This window comes from Trachypithecus francoisi, unplaced genomic scaffold, assembly GCF_009764315.1.
Source record: "Trachypithecus francoisi isolate TF-2019V2 unplaced genomic scaffold, Tfra_2.0 Contig00648, whole genome shotgun sequence".
NCBI lineage: Eukaryota > Metazoa > Chordata > Mammalia > Primates > Cercopithecidae > Trachypithecus > Trachypithecus francoisi.
In genome coordinates, this window is record NW_022680794.1 from 60,480 (window position 1) to 72,734 (window position 12,255).

The following is a 12,255-nucleotide window of genomic DNA, read 5'->3' on the forward strand; positions in this document are numbered from 1 at the left end:
ACGAAGAGGCTTCCCAGGGGCAACCCAGCCAGGCCTGCTGCTTCAGAGATGAAGAAGGAAGAGGGGGATGAAATCAGAAAAGAAGGAAATATGTGTAATTTGTAAAATGTTAATGATACAATTTAAAAAGCGATTATGCTTGTGGCTTCTGAGTGTCATGTTTGTCATCCTTTCTTGCTTTGCTTCTCAAACATTATCTTTCCCACATGACCTGCTCTTTTGTGCCTCTGCCACCACCAAATATCAAACACTAGGGTTTTGTTGGCTATCATCTCTTGAGAACTGAGCATAGAGAGATTGGGCTGGGTTTGGTGCTGGCCTGCACTGCAAGATATCCATGGGCACAGTTCTCTCTCAGACACTAGAACCCGGGGACCCAGCTCTCCCAGTGCGCTTCAGGTGGGGGTTGGACGTGGACCTCTCCCATCTGCACTCCCAGGTCTTGTAGCAGCAACTTGGTGTTTCAGTCCCCCCTGCTTACTTCTGGTTTAACAACACTCCTGTGGTCGTGGAACTTCAAGAATCAGCCTCAGTGTGGAGCTGTTATAGCAAACTCAGCCCCTTCTATGATGACCTCTGGAGCTGGGCCAGCCCCTCCAAGTCCTGAAGTGGGTGGGGGGCTCGGCCTTCATCACTGCACACAACTCGGTCATGGAATGCAGGCTGTTTCTGGAAGAGCAATTGTGAGTGACCCCAATCCAATTGTAAGAACCATAAGGCATCTCAAATGACACTGGTTGACCAGTAATATTCAGGCATTTGGGAAAGCATGTTCAGCTCTGAAGAACCATTGTGATGGACACCGTCACATCCACTAATGTCCACTCCTTGCACTGCCTAGACACACTCATTTCATGGAGTAGTTTCTCCAGGAATCTCTTTGGCCTTTTTTCTCAGAAAAAAAAAAAAAAAATTGTCAAGAGGTTGTCAGTGGAAGGAGTCACAGGCCCTGCTGGTCTCCAGCTGTAACTGACGCTCACTGCCCTCCTCCCCCACTGCCCTTCAAGCTGCCCCTGCCAGACACTGAATGTGCATCCACAAAGCCATGTGTGGATATCCTAACCCCCAGTGTGATGGCCTCAGGAAGCACAGCCTCTGTGCAGTGATTAGATCATAAGGGCTGAGCCCTCAAAGAGCCTCCCGTAGCTTCTCCCATGCCCACTCTGCAAGGACACAGCAGAAAGACAGCGGCCCATGAAGGAGGAAGCTGTCCTCATCCGGCATGGCCTCACCCGGTGCCTCCATGTTGGACTTCCCAGTGTAAGTAAATTTCTGTTGTGTGTGCGCCACCTAGTTTACGGAATTTTACTACAGCACCGTGCATGGACCATCTACGTCACTGTGGAGAGACTCGCTGTGTCGCGGAGCACAGTAACACCCGGCCTCCTGCTTGGGCTGGGCCGCGTGATGAGAAGGCAGCCTTGTTGCCAAGCAGGCAGCCTAAAATCAGACAGGGACCCCTGGGCCCCGGTTGCTGGTGTCACCTATGAGACCCTGGGCTAATAGATTAGACTGGGCTTCTGTTGGACGCAGTGGGCAGAGCGGCTGGTGATGATGGCCCCAGCACTGCAGCCACAGGGGACTGTGACCGGCCCTCCAGGAGCTGTGGATAGTGATGCTTCCTGAGTCACCACAGCCTGGGAGGCGGCTCCTGAAAACAGATGCGAGACCAAAAGGTCAGGAGAGGAGACGGGACGGGAAGGCTCAGTGTTGTCTGCCCTCACCCAGCGCAGAAGCTCCCTTGAGCTGCGCAGGCAGCCAGGACCATGAGAAGGAGAGGAGCCCGGCCATGGCGTAGATGGCCCAGTACAGTGCTGTTCTAGACCTGCTCCCGCAGGGCCATCCCCAGCTCCCGGGGTCACACCAGGTCCCTGCAGGATAGGAGCTTCCAGACAGAGGGCCCGCACAGGTGGGAGAGATGAGTGACAGCCAAGCTCAGTGGCTGGCTGGGAGGCAGGTGCATCCTGGGTGAGTTTATCAGGGCAGCATGGCAGGTGCTGGATGACAGCTATGCAGTTGGAGGGGTGGGAGACAGAGCACAAGTCACTTCTACAGGTTTGGGCTGAAAGGGGCAGTAAAGAGTGAAACTTTTATTTTTTAAAAATCTGGTTTTCTTAGAATACAATTGAACATTTAGAAAACTCCAAAAAGTATAAACAAACTACTTCTTTTCATCCTTGTTTTGAATAATCCATATTTTCCTGTCATAAGTAAGCTTTGTTTGGAAACTGGAAGCCACTGGCGTGTGCGGTCTGTCCTCACATCAAGCAGACACCTGATTTGTGCTGAGGTCAGAGAAGCAGCACCTACTGACCCCAAGTTCCACATGAACCCCAAGTTCCATTCTGAAGAGCAAACCCCAAGTTCTGTCTTCAGAATGGTGACACTACATCAAGGTTCTCTGACATTTTAAGGAATTGGGTACTGACAGCTTTTACTTAATGGCTTTTTACTACATAAAAAGCACTTTTTTGCTAGCTTAATCATCCAATACTATCAAAAGGTTTTAAAATTATTTCACTGATGAGAATTGAGAGGTTCATATCGGCGGATGATTTGCTCATCTCCACAGTGGGGAGGTGGCAGCTCATAGGTGTTCCTTCTATTGGTTAGCCTGCAGATTCATGAAAATTGGAGGGGAGTAGAATTTATTTGTGAATTCCCTAGTACACATTTTATCATGACCACTCTGAAGTAGAACTGACATTTTATTGTGGAGTGGCGTGCTTCACACTGCACCTCCTGTGGCATGTATGATGAAGTGATTATGTATGAGAGTGTACCTCTGTGGATGGAGCCAAAAAATATCTGCTGAGTCAGCCCAGAGGAACCAAACCATGGCCTGGACTTTGACAGTGTTTGAGCTTTTCTTTGCTTTTCTTCTCCCTCCCTCCCTCCCTCCCTCCCTTCCTTCCTCCCTCCCTCTCTTTTTTTTTTTTTACAGGGTCTGGCTCTGTCACCTAGGCTGGAGTGCAATGGCACATTCTCAGCTCACTGCAACCTCCGCTTCCCGGGCTCAGGCCATCCTTCCACTTCAATCTCTTGAGTAGCTAGGACTACAGACGCACGCCAGCATATCCGGTTAATTTTTTGTGTATTTTTAGTAGAGATGGCGGGGGTCTCACTATGTTGTCCAGCTGGTCTTGAACTCCTGAGCTCAAGCAATCCACTGGGCTTGACCTCCCAAAGTACTGGGATTGCAGGCGTGAGCCACCACACCTGGCCAAGTTTTAATCTCATTGAGCCTAAAGTTATGCTATTTATTCAGCCGGAGCACAAACTTTGTATACAGGGATAGTAAATCATTTAGGCCTCGCCATATGGTGTCCGCTGCATTCATTCAACCCAGCCCCGGGAGCCTGGAGAGCGGCTGAAGCGGAAGGCGGCGCAGAGAGAGGCACAGCCACAAGGCCACAGTCACAGGCCCCCAGCTGCTCCCGGGCCTGGGCGCGCAGGGCAGCTGCGGAGACACGAGAGTTCCAGGCCGGCCAGGCTCGGCCCAGCGCGGTCGCCCGGGGTCTGCAGGGGCGGCAGGAGCTTGGCAGCCGGTAAGCCTGCGTCGGCGGGCAGGGAAGAGTGCGCTGCAGCAGCGGGATTCTAGGGGCGCCTCCTGCTCCCGAGGAGGCGGCCTCTTCCTCGGGGGACAGGGGACTGTCCCAGAGCCAAGGTTGGGGCTGGGATGTGCAGTGCGACGCCGCCACCCTCGCCACCTCCCATGCAGCGGCCCCCGGGGTCTCCGCCAGAAGGGCTCTCCCCAGGGTGCGTGTCTGCCGCCTCCAAATTTAGCAGAGGCGCCCCAGGGGGCTTGGTGAGGCCATTCAGCCCAGGACGAGTCGGAGTCGGGAGCCCGGACTCAAGATTCCTTGCAGACTAAACGTCTCCGGCCAGTGAAGGAGCCGCAGCGGCGTCCTGGGCTCCTGGAGACGCGGTTCCACTCGGGCTCGTCTGTGCCCGGTCCGTTTCGCCGCGGCCCTACTGGGCAGGCAGGGAGGAGGAAGCAGCCCTGGGACGGCTCCGGGCAAGGCCGCGTCGGATTGAACCCTGCGCCCCTCGGCTGCCGGGGACACCTAGAAGCGAGGTGCGCGGGCTGAGGGCCAAGCTGGCGGGTTTCCCTGAGTGTTCTGGCAGAAATGGGGACGTCTTTTTAGAGGCTGGGGCTCCTGGTTCCCGCCTCCCGAGCGCCTGCGGGAGAAACGGAGTCTTCCTCTTGTCCAGGGCCTGACGGATCCGCTTCCCGAGGATCGCCTGGGCTGGGGCGTCCCGGGGTAGGCGCGCAAGTGAGGAAACCTCGCTCACAGACAAAGCTGCGCGGCTGCCGGCATGGGGCGTGCCCCTTTCCTTCTTCTGCTTCCTTCCCCAAACTTTAAGGCGCCCGGGTTCCAACCCAACTCAGAAACCTGAGAGGACTCTGCGCGCCCTCTCTGGCCTTCTCCAGACCCACAGGCCCTAGCTGCCTGCACCCCCCTCCCCGCCCCCCGCCAGTGGAGTGGCTTCTACTTAGCAATGTGGGGCGGGGACACTCCAGGAGAGGCCATCGCCACTGCCACAGCTGCCAGAGGCCCTGGTGGCGGCAGGGGCGCGTTCACGCCCTCACCGCCCATTCTGCCCGCCGGCGCCAGGGGTCCCCGCTCCGCCCGGGCCAGAAATGGAGGCGTGCCCCACCTGGGGACTGCTGCCCTCGCCCTGAGCACCTGAGCCGCTCAGAGGCCACAAGGGTTCCTCCTGGCCCGCCCTTCCCAGCGGCCAAAGCCCGAACCACAGGCCTGGACGGGGGTGGGTTCATCTGGGTACCTGGATCTTGATGGGACTTGTAACAGAAGATTTTCAAGGCCAACTTTACCTTCACCTAAGTCAGTAGTTCTCAAATTTCGGCGCGCATCCGAATCCAGATGGCTTGTGAAAACTGGTGGCAGGCTCTTCATAAGATTGTAGCCGGACACGGTGGCTCATGTCTGTAATCCCAGCACCTTGGGAGGCTGAGGCCTGCGGATCACAAGGTCAGGAGATCCAGACCATCCTGGCTAACGCGGTGAAATCCCATCTCTACTGAAAATTCAAAAAATTAGTCAGGCTTGGTGGCACACGCCTGTAGTCCCAGCTATTCCGGAGGCTGAGGCAGGAGAATTGCTTGAACCAGGGAGGCAGAAGTTGCAGTGAGCCAAGATCGTGCCATTGTGCTTCAGCTTGGCAACAGAGTGAGACTCCATCTCAAAAGAAGAAACAAATTAGCTGGGCATGGTGGCTCAAGCCTCTAATCTCAGGTACTTAGGAGGCTGAGGCAGGAGAATCTCTGGAACCCGAGAGGTGAAGTTGCAGTAAGCCGAAGTTGTGCCCCTGCACTCCAGCCTGGGCAACAGAGCCAGACTCCGTCTCAAAAAAAAAAAAAAAGAAGAAGAAGAAAACATCGGATTCCTTTACACAATAACGCCCTGCTCCTGGGCAGAGCTCTCACACCAGTCCCCTCCCGAGATGGAGTCACCCTATAAACAAGCTCCCTTTGGGGCCAGCACCTTCTTCTTGTGCCAGGATGGTGAGAAGGCACAGGCTGCTTTCTTAGAGAGCCTGTGGGCATGGGACTCACTCAAGTCACACCACTGGGAGCTCCTAAGTCAATAGAGGAGAAACAGATGCCTGAAAAGGCAGGGGGAGCTTTCCTAGGGGCACCTGTGAAGGCCGGCAGTGATGCAGGTCTCTGCAGCACATGCTCTGTGCACCCTGGAGAGGACTTGCTTGTTTGCCTGTTTCCTTGGACCTGATCCAAATGTTTGGGTTAAGCCTACAAAAGCCGAATTAACAGACCAATCTGGTTTAAGGAAGACAGATAACATACACAACATACCGCCAGGATGTCTTTTGTCACAATGGCTCCTGGCTGACATTTGCTAAGATATCACCTAATGTACTTTATTTTATTTCTTATTTTTTATTATCATTATTTATTATTTAATTTATTGAGATGGAGTCTGGCTCTGTCGCCTAGGCTGGAGTACAGTAGTGCAATCTCGGCTCACTGCAACCTCCTCCTGCTGAGTTCAAGCGATTCTCCTGCCTCAGCTTCCTGAGTAGCTGGGATTACAGACACACGCCACTGTGCTGGGCTAATTTTTCTATTTTTAGTAGAGATGGGGTTTCACCATGTTGGCCAGGCTGGTCTCAAACTCCTGACCTCAAGTGATTCGGCCTCCCGAAGTGCTAGGATTACAGGTGTGAGCCACCGTGCCCAGCCACTAATGTACTTTAACAACAACAAATAGATGAAGTCTTGCTATGTTGTGCAGGCTGGAATGCAGTGGCTATTCATGGGTGCAATCATAGCTCACTGGCCTCAAACTCCTAGGCTCAAATGATCCTCCCGGCTCAGCCTCCCAAGTAGCTGGGACTAAAGGTAAGTGCTAACACGTCCAGCTACCTAATATAGTTTTGCTGTCCTAGATCCCATGCAGATCCCACGTGACACTGAGTCATCAGGCTGCTCCTGGCTGCGAGAGTTTCTTAGGCTTTCCTTGTATTTGATGACCTGGATAGTTTAACGAGGACTGGTCAGGAATTCTGTAGATGCCCCTTGACTGCACTGTCTGATGTTTTTCTCAGAGGTAGACTGAGGTTTTGTGGAGGAAGATTGCAGAAGTAAGGGCCCTTCTCATCTCATCTTACAAGGCGACATGCCATCAGCATGACTCCTCACTGCTGGTGTTGACCTTGGTCACCTGGCTGAGGTGTGCTTGTCAGTTTCTCCACTGCAGTGTTCTCCTTCCCATTCTGTACTCTTCGGAAGGAAGTTGGGACAGCGACCTTGGTGCATTTAAAATTTTTGGCCAGGCGCAGTGGCTCACACCTGTAATCCCAGCACTTTGGGAGGCCGAGGCGGGTGGATCACAAGGTCAGGACATCAAGACCATCCTGGCTAATACGATGAAACCCCATCTCTACGAAAAATACAAAAAAATTAGCTGGGTGTGGTGGCAGGCACCTGTAGTCCCAGCTACTCAGGAGGCTGAGGCAGGAGAATGGTGTGAACTCGGAAGGCGGAGCTGGCAGTGAGCCGAGATCACGCCACTGCACTCTAGCCTGGGTGACAGAGCGAGACTCCGTCTCAAAAAAAGAAAAAAAAAAATTATATATAGGCTGGGCACAGTGGCTCACGCCTGTAATCCTAGCACTTTAGGAGGCCGAGGCGGACGGATCACCTGATGTCAGGAGTTCAAGACCACCCTGGCCAAAATGGCAAAACCCCATCTCTACTAAAAATACAAAAATTATAGGCATGGTGGCAGGCGCCTGGTAATCCCAGCTACTCGGGAGGCTGAAGCAGGAGAACTGCTTGAACCCGGGAGGCAGAGGTTGTCGTGAGCCAAGATCAAGCCACTGCACTCCAACCTGGGTGACAGAGCAATACTCCATCTCAATCGATCAATCAATAAAATTGTTACCTATATAAAACACCATTAAAAATTGACATTATTCTATGCAGCCAATAGTTACTTAGATTTACCCACGTATTTAAACATTTACTATCTTAGCCATTTTGAGGCAACAAGAAGTACATCCTCATGGCTGGGATGCTGATACAGTGTGGATGTTGTCCTCTCCAAATCTCAGGTTGAAATTTGATCCACAGTGTTGGAGGTGGGGCCTGGTGCCAGGTGTTTGCATGATGGGGGTGGACCCCTTATGAATGGCTTGGTGCTTGCGTTAACAGTCAGTTCTGCCTTTATTAGTTTCGATGAGAGCTGGTTGTTAAAGAGAGCCTAGCACCTTCTTTCCCTGCTCCTCCTTCCTTTCTCTCTCCATGGGATGCCTGCTCCCTTTTCCCTTCTGCTGTGAGTGGAAGCCTCCTGAGGCCTCACGGAAAGCAGATTCTGGCGCCACGCTTCTTTGTACCAGCCTGAAGAACTATGAGCCAAATAACCATCTTTTCTTTTTCTTTCTTTCTTTTTTTTTTTTTTTCAGAGACGGAGTCTCACTCTTGTTGCCCAGGCTGGAGTTCAATGGCAGGAACGATCTCGGCTCACTGCAACCTCCGCCTCCCAGGTTCAAGCGATTCTCCTGCCTCAGCCTCCCGAGTAGCTGGGATTACAGGTGTGCACCACCATGCCTGGCTAATTTTGTATTTTTAGTGGAGATGGGGTTTCTCCGGTGTTGGTCAGGCTGGTCTCGAACTCCTGACCTCAGGTGATCCACCTGCCTTGGCCTCCCAAAGTGCTGGGATTACAGGCATGAGCCACCACGCCCGGCCACCATCTTTTCTTTATAAATTACCCAGCCTCTGGTATTCCTTTCTAGCAATGCAGGAAATTAAGACAGATACCAGCCCCACCATCCATCTCCAGGACTGTCCTGGGCAGAACCTGTGGTCCCCTCTGCTGGCCTCGTCATTGGCACCTGCACAGTGGGTCCTGGATTGATGTTACTCATTCCCTTTAGCTTCTCCTCTTGGAAGGAAAGGCACCAAGGGCCCTCCCCACTCTCTGCTCAGCATCCTCCAGATAACTGGCCTCCAGGCCACCCACCCGGGGACTGACCTCCGGTCACCTGGGGCCCTGCTGCACCCCCAGGCTCCTCCTCTGAGGTCAGGTGGTTTTCACTTCTCTGGCCTGAGTCAGGGGCTGGTGGGTGGGGGCAGTGGCTCCGCACTGGGTTCATCTGTTAAAGGGCAGGGGTGGGGTAGCTCCCTAAAAGGAGGGGCAACAAGGATGGGCACACAGCAAAGTTGTGGGCGTGTCTGTCACAGGCCAGTGTCCCTGGATGCCTTGTCTTGGGCGGGGTGGGGCTGAGGCAGGAAGCCTGGCAGGCCACAATGCCTGAGGCCCTGGCCCTGGGCTTGTGTCCCTAGGGATGCAGTGAGCACAGACCTCACTCTAGGGGGGCCTGGCCCACCAGAAGCCCAGCCCTGGCCCCTGCCACCAGCCTGTCCTTCCTCAGCCCCTAGCTCCAGCCAGATCCCCAGAGATCAGCAACCCTTATGACCAGCAAGGCCAGCCCCGCCCTCCTTCATCTCCCTCCTCTTGCCCGCACAGCCTGGACAAGGAGTGAGGTGTGAGGGTAGCTGTGACACAGTCAGCTCCCCTGGGCCAAAGCCCCAGAAACCCTGCTTCAGGGCCCAGGCAGTTCCAGGGGCACAGCCCTCAGCACAGAAGGGCCCAGGCTGTAGGTGTGGCCTGCGGCGGAGGGTGGAGGCCTGGGAAGGGCTTGAGGGACTCAGAGGTTGGGTGGAGGCCTGTTGAGAGCCAGCCGGTGACCACCTGCTCCCGAGCCAGCCCTCGGGCCCTGTTCTGCAATGGGTTCAGCTGCCCTGTGTTAGCCTTCCGGGCCCCAGCCCAGGTGGGAGGATCCTGGCACACCTGCTGGCCGCAGGCTGCCCTTCCTCCTCCTCAGGCAGAGGAGATGCCCACTATGCACTGTGCAGCCAGGAGCCAGGGTGAGCTGAGCCCCCACCTGCTGCCCCAGGGGGACCCTGCCACATCTCTCTTAGCCTAACTTAGCTGTGCATTAAGCTCCCCCCTACCCTGCACTGGGCTCACTGGGGCCCCCTTGTGGCTGCTCATGGCCTTGGCCCCACAAGTGGGGTCCTGATTTCCACACCGCCTGCTTTTGTCCTCTGTGGGCTTTTGTCCTCTGTGGGCTTTTGTCCTCTGTGCCACCTCCTTGGGTGGCAGCCACCACTTGCTGTGCTGAGCTACTTCTAAACCCCATGGGGGGCCGGGTGCGGTGACTCACACCTGTAATCCCAGCACTTTGGGAGGCTGAGGTGGGCGGATCACCTGAGGTCAGGAATTCGAGACCAGCCTGGCCAACATGTTGAAATTCTGTCTCTACTAAAAACACAAAAAATTAGCCGGGCATGGTGGCGGGCACCTGTAATCCCAGCTACTCGGGAGGCTGAGGCAGGAGAATCACTTGAACCTGGGAAGTGGAGGTTGCAGTGAGCCGAGATTGCAACACTATACTCCAACCTGGGCAACAGAGCGAGACTCTGTCTCAAAAAGAAGAAAAACAAACAAACAAACAAAAACTAAACCCCATGGGGGAAAATACATTTTTTCATTTATAGGGTCTTACTGTTTCACGTGCGGAGCATCGCAGGACACATCTGTTCTGACATGAAGGGCCCCAGGTCACTGGAGGCAAGAAGAGGGATCCTGAGAGGCCACCTGGGAAAGAGAACCGAAAGACAGTGACAGTGGTGACAACGATGACAGCAGTGATGATGACGGCTCACACCTCCTGTGTGCTGGGCACCGTTCTGGGCACTTTATACAAACATACAAACCAGTGAAGAGAGCAACTGTCAGTGTCAGAGGAGCTCTGGGGACATAGAGATGTCTCACAGTGGGGCTCCTTCCTCCACCTCCCCACAAAGCCTTCGGGTGCGTTTGTGTGGGAGTAGAGTGTGGGGCATGCAGGCCTGAGAGCAGGGGCAAAGCCTGTCCCTTTGGGGGTCACTTCACATTCACAGGGACGCTGGGGCAGGCCTGGGATCCCCCATCACATGAAGGGAATGACCAGGGCTCCCAGAGCTGGAGCACAGTGCCCGGGCCATGGCCGCAGCATGACCTGGGCTGGCTGGCTTGGACTGGTCACCCCGTACCCACTGCACCTGGGTGAAGCACAGGCCCTGTGGGCACAGCTGCCCTCCCTGGGGCCCTGGGTGGTGCTGGAGGGTGGATATCGTGGCCTTGATGGTGATGCTGGAGTGTCTGCATTTGCCCTGAGCACACAGATCACCCTCAGATTTGCCCCTGTCCCCTAGAGCCCATACTGGTGTTTGGGAGGGCGGGAAGCAGCTCAGCCTCCATCCTAGCTCCCATGTTGTACCCCAGCCCCTGAGGCTGCCCGGGCAGGCTGCCTTCCTGAGCCCCAGCTTGGCCTGCAGCAATGGTGCCTGCATGGGACGGTGGTTCTTCTCCATCCCAGAGGGTCACAGTGCCATGCCCCCTTTCGCAGCTACGGGGTACAGTGTGTTGCCCCTCTGCCTGCCCTGAGGAAGTAGGTGTCTGGGGCCCTGGTGGAAGCCAGAGTCTGGGTTTGTGGAGGAGGCTCTGTGGAAAGGATGCCTTACACCAGACGGACTTGGTGCCCCGGAGCTGAGCTCGGTGTTGATGGGGACTTTCTATGAGCTTAAAGGGCTTCAAAAATGGACCCTGAGTCCACTCGGCCATGGCTGCCCTGCCATGATAGTCATCATGGCAGGGATGACCAAGGCCACTCACAGGCCGGGTCATCACTCAGGGTGCTACGTGGCCAGCCAGGAGGATGGGCTCTGGCCACAGTCCCCAGCAGGAGAGCAGCCTCAGCCAGAGGTCAGTGGCAACAGCCTGTGTGGGCCTCTCAGGACCCAGGGCCCTGGGGTGGGCAGGTCTAGAGTTTGGTAGGGACGCAGGGAGGTGGCTGCCCTGGCTGGTGGGTGAAAGCTGCTAGGGCCCCAGGGCCAGAGATGCCGGGACTCACACCATATTTCTGGCGTTTCATCTTCTCCCCAAACTTGAACTTACCAGTCTCTAGCTGGTGCAGGGTCCCCCAGAGCTCCTTGGCCTTGGGGCAGAAGTGGTGAGGCTTCGCTGACTAAGCCTCAAAGACAGGGCCAGGCCCCTGGAGTCCTCCAGCCACCGAGGAGCACGGCCCTTGGCAGCCTGGGGAGCAGTCACCAGCCCCTGCAGGGCCACCCCCGGGGCTGACCCCTGCAATACCCACCCCTCACCTCACTTTGTCTTCACTGAGGTGGTTGACGTTGAGTGGCTTGCATCTCTCAGCGAGAATCTTCTTTGTTTCCCGTCTGTTTCTCGCCTCCCTTCTGGTCAGCCTGTAGGGGACAGGCCCAAAGAGAGGGACTCGGTCTCAACAGAGCGCAGGGCATAGCCCAGGGTGAAGATGCCCCCGTGCTCCCCGCGGGGCATGCACCTTGGCCAGACAGCGGCTGTACTTGGCTCCCATGGAAAACAGAACCTTCTTCAGGTCGTTCTCTGCCCTCCTCATGGCGACCTCCTCCTCCTTTCTGACCCTTTTCTCCCTTGGAGACCCTGTCCCCAAGACACTCAGGGATGAAGGGAGTGCTGTGCTTTCTGGGCAGGCTTTAAAGACCCACCCTGGGCTTAGAACTGCCTGGAAGGGGCCGGGCGCGGTGGCTCAAGCCTGTAATCCCTGCACTTTGGGAGGCCGAGACGGGCAGATCACGAGGTCAGGAGACCGAGACCATCCTGGCTAACATGGTGAAACCCCGTCTCTACTAAAAAATACAAAAAACTAGCCGGGCGAGCT

General features: G+C 55.3%; 1 long non-coding RNA gene across 2 annotated transcripts; it reads right to left on the reverse strand.

The window, feature by feature from the left end:
• Positions 1-5,004: 5,004 nt before the first annotated feature.
• Positions 5,005-11,793, reverse strand: LOC117087387. Of its 2 annotated transcripts, none has more exons than XR_004438797.1 (3): positions 11,699-11,793; positions 10,060-10,151; positions 5,005-5,043 (listed from the first exon to the last, which is right to left on the reverse strand). It is a non-coding gene; the product is annotated as an uncharacterized LOC117087387 (long non-coding RNA). The 2 variants fall into 2 exon arrangements; XR_004438796.1 differs by having other exon boundaries at positions 5,010-5,046.
• Between the last annotated feature and the right edge of the window lie 462 nt (positions 11,794-12,255).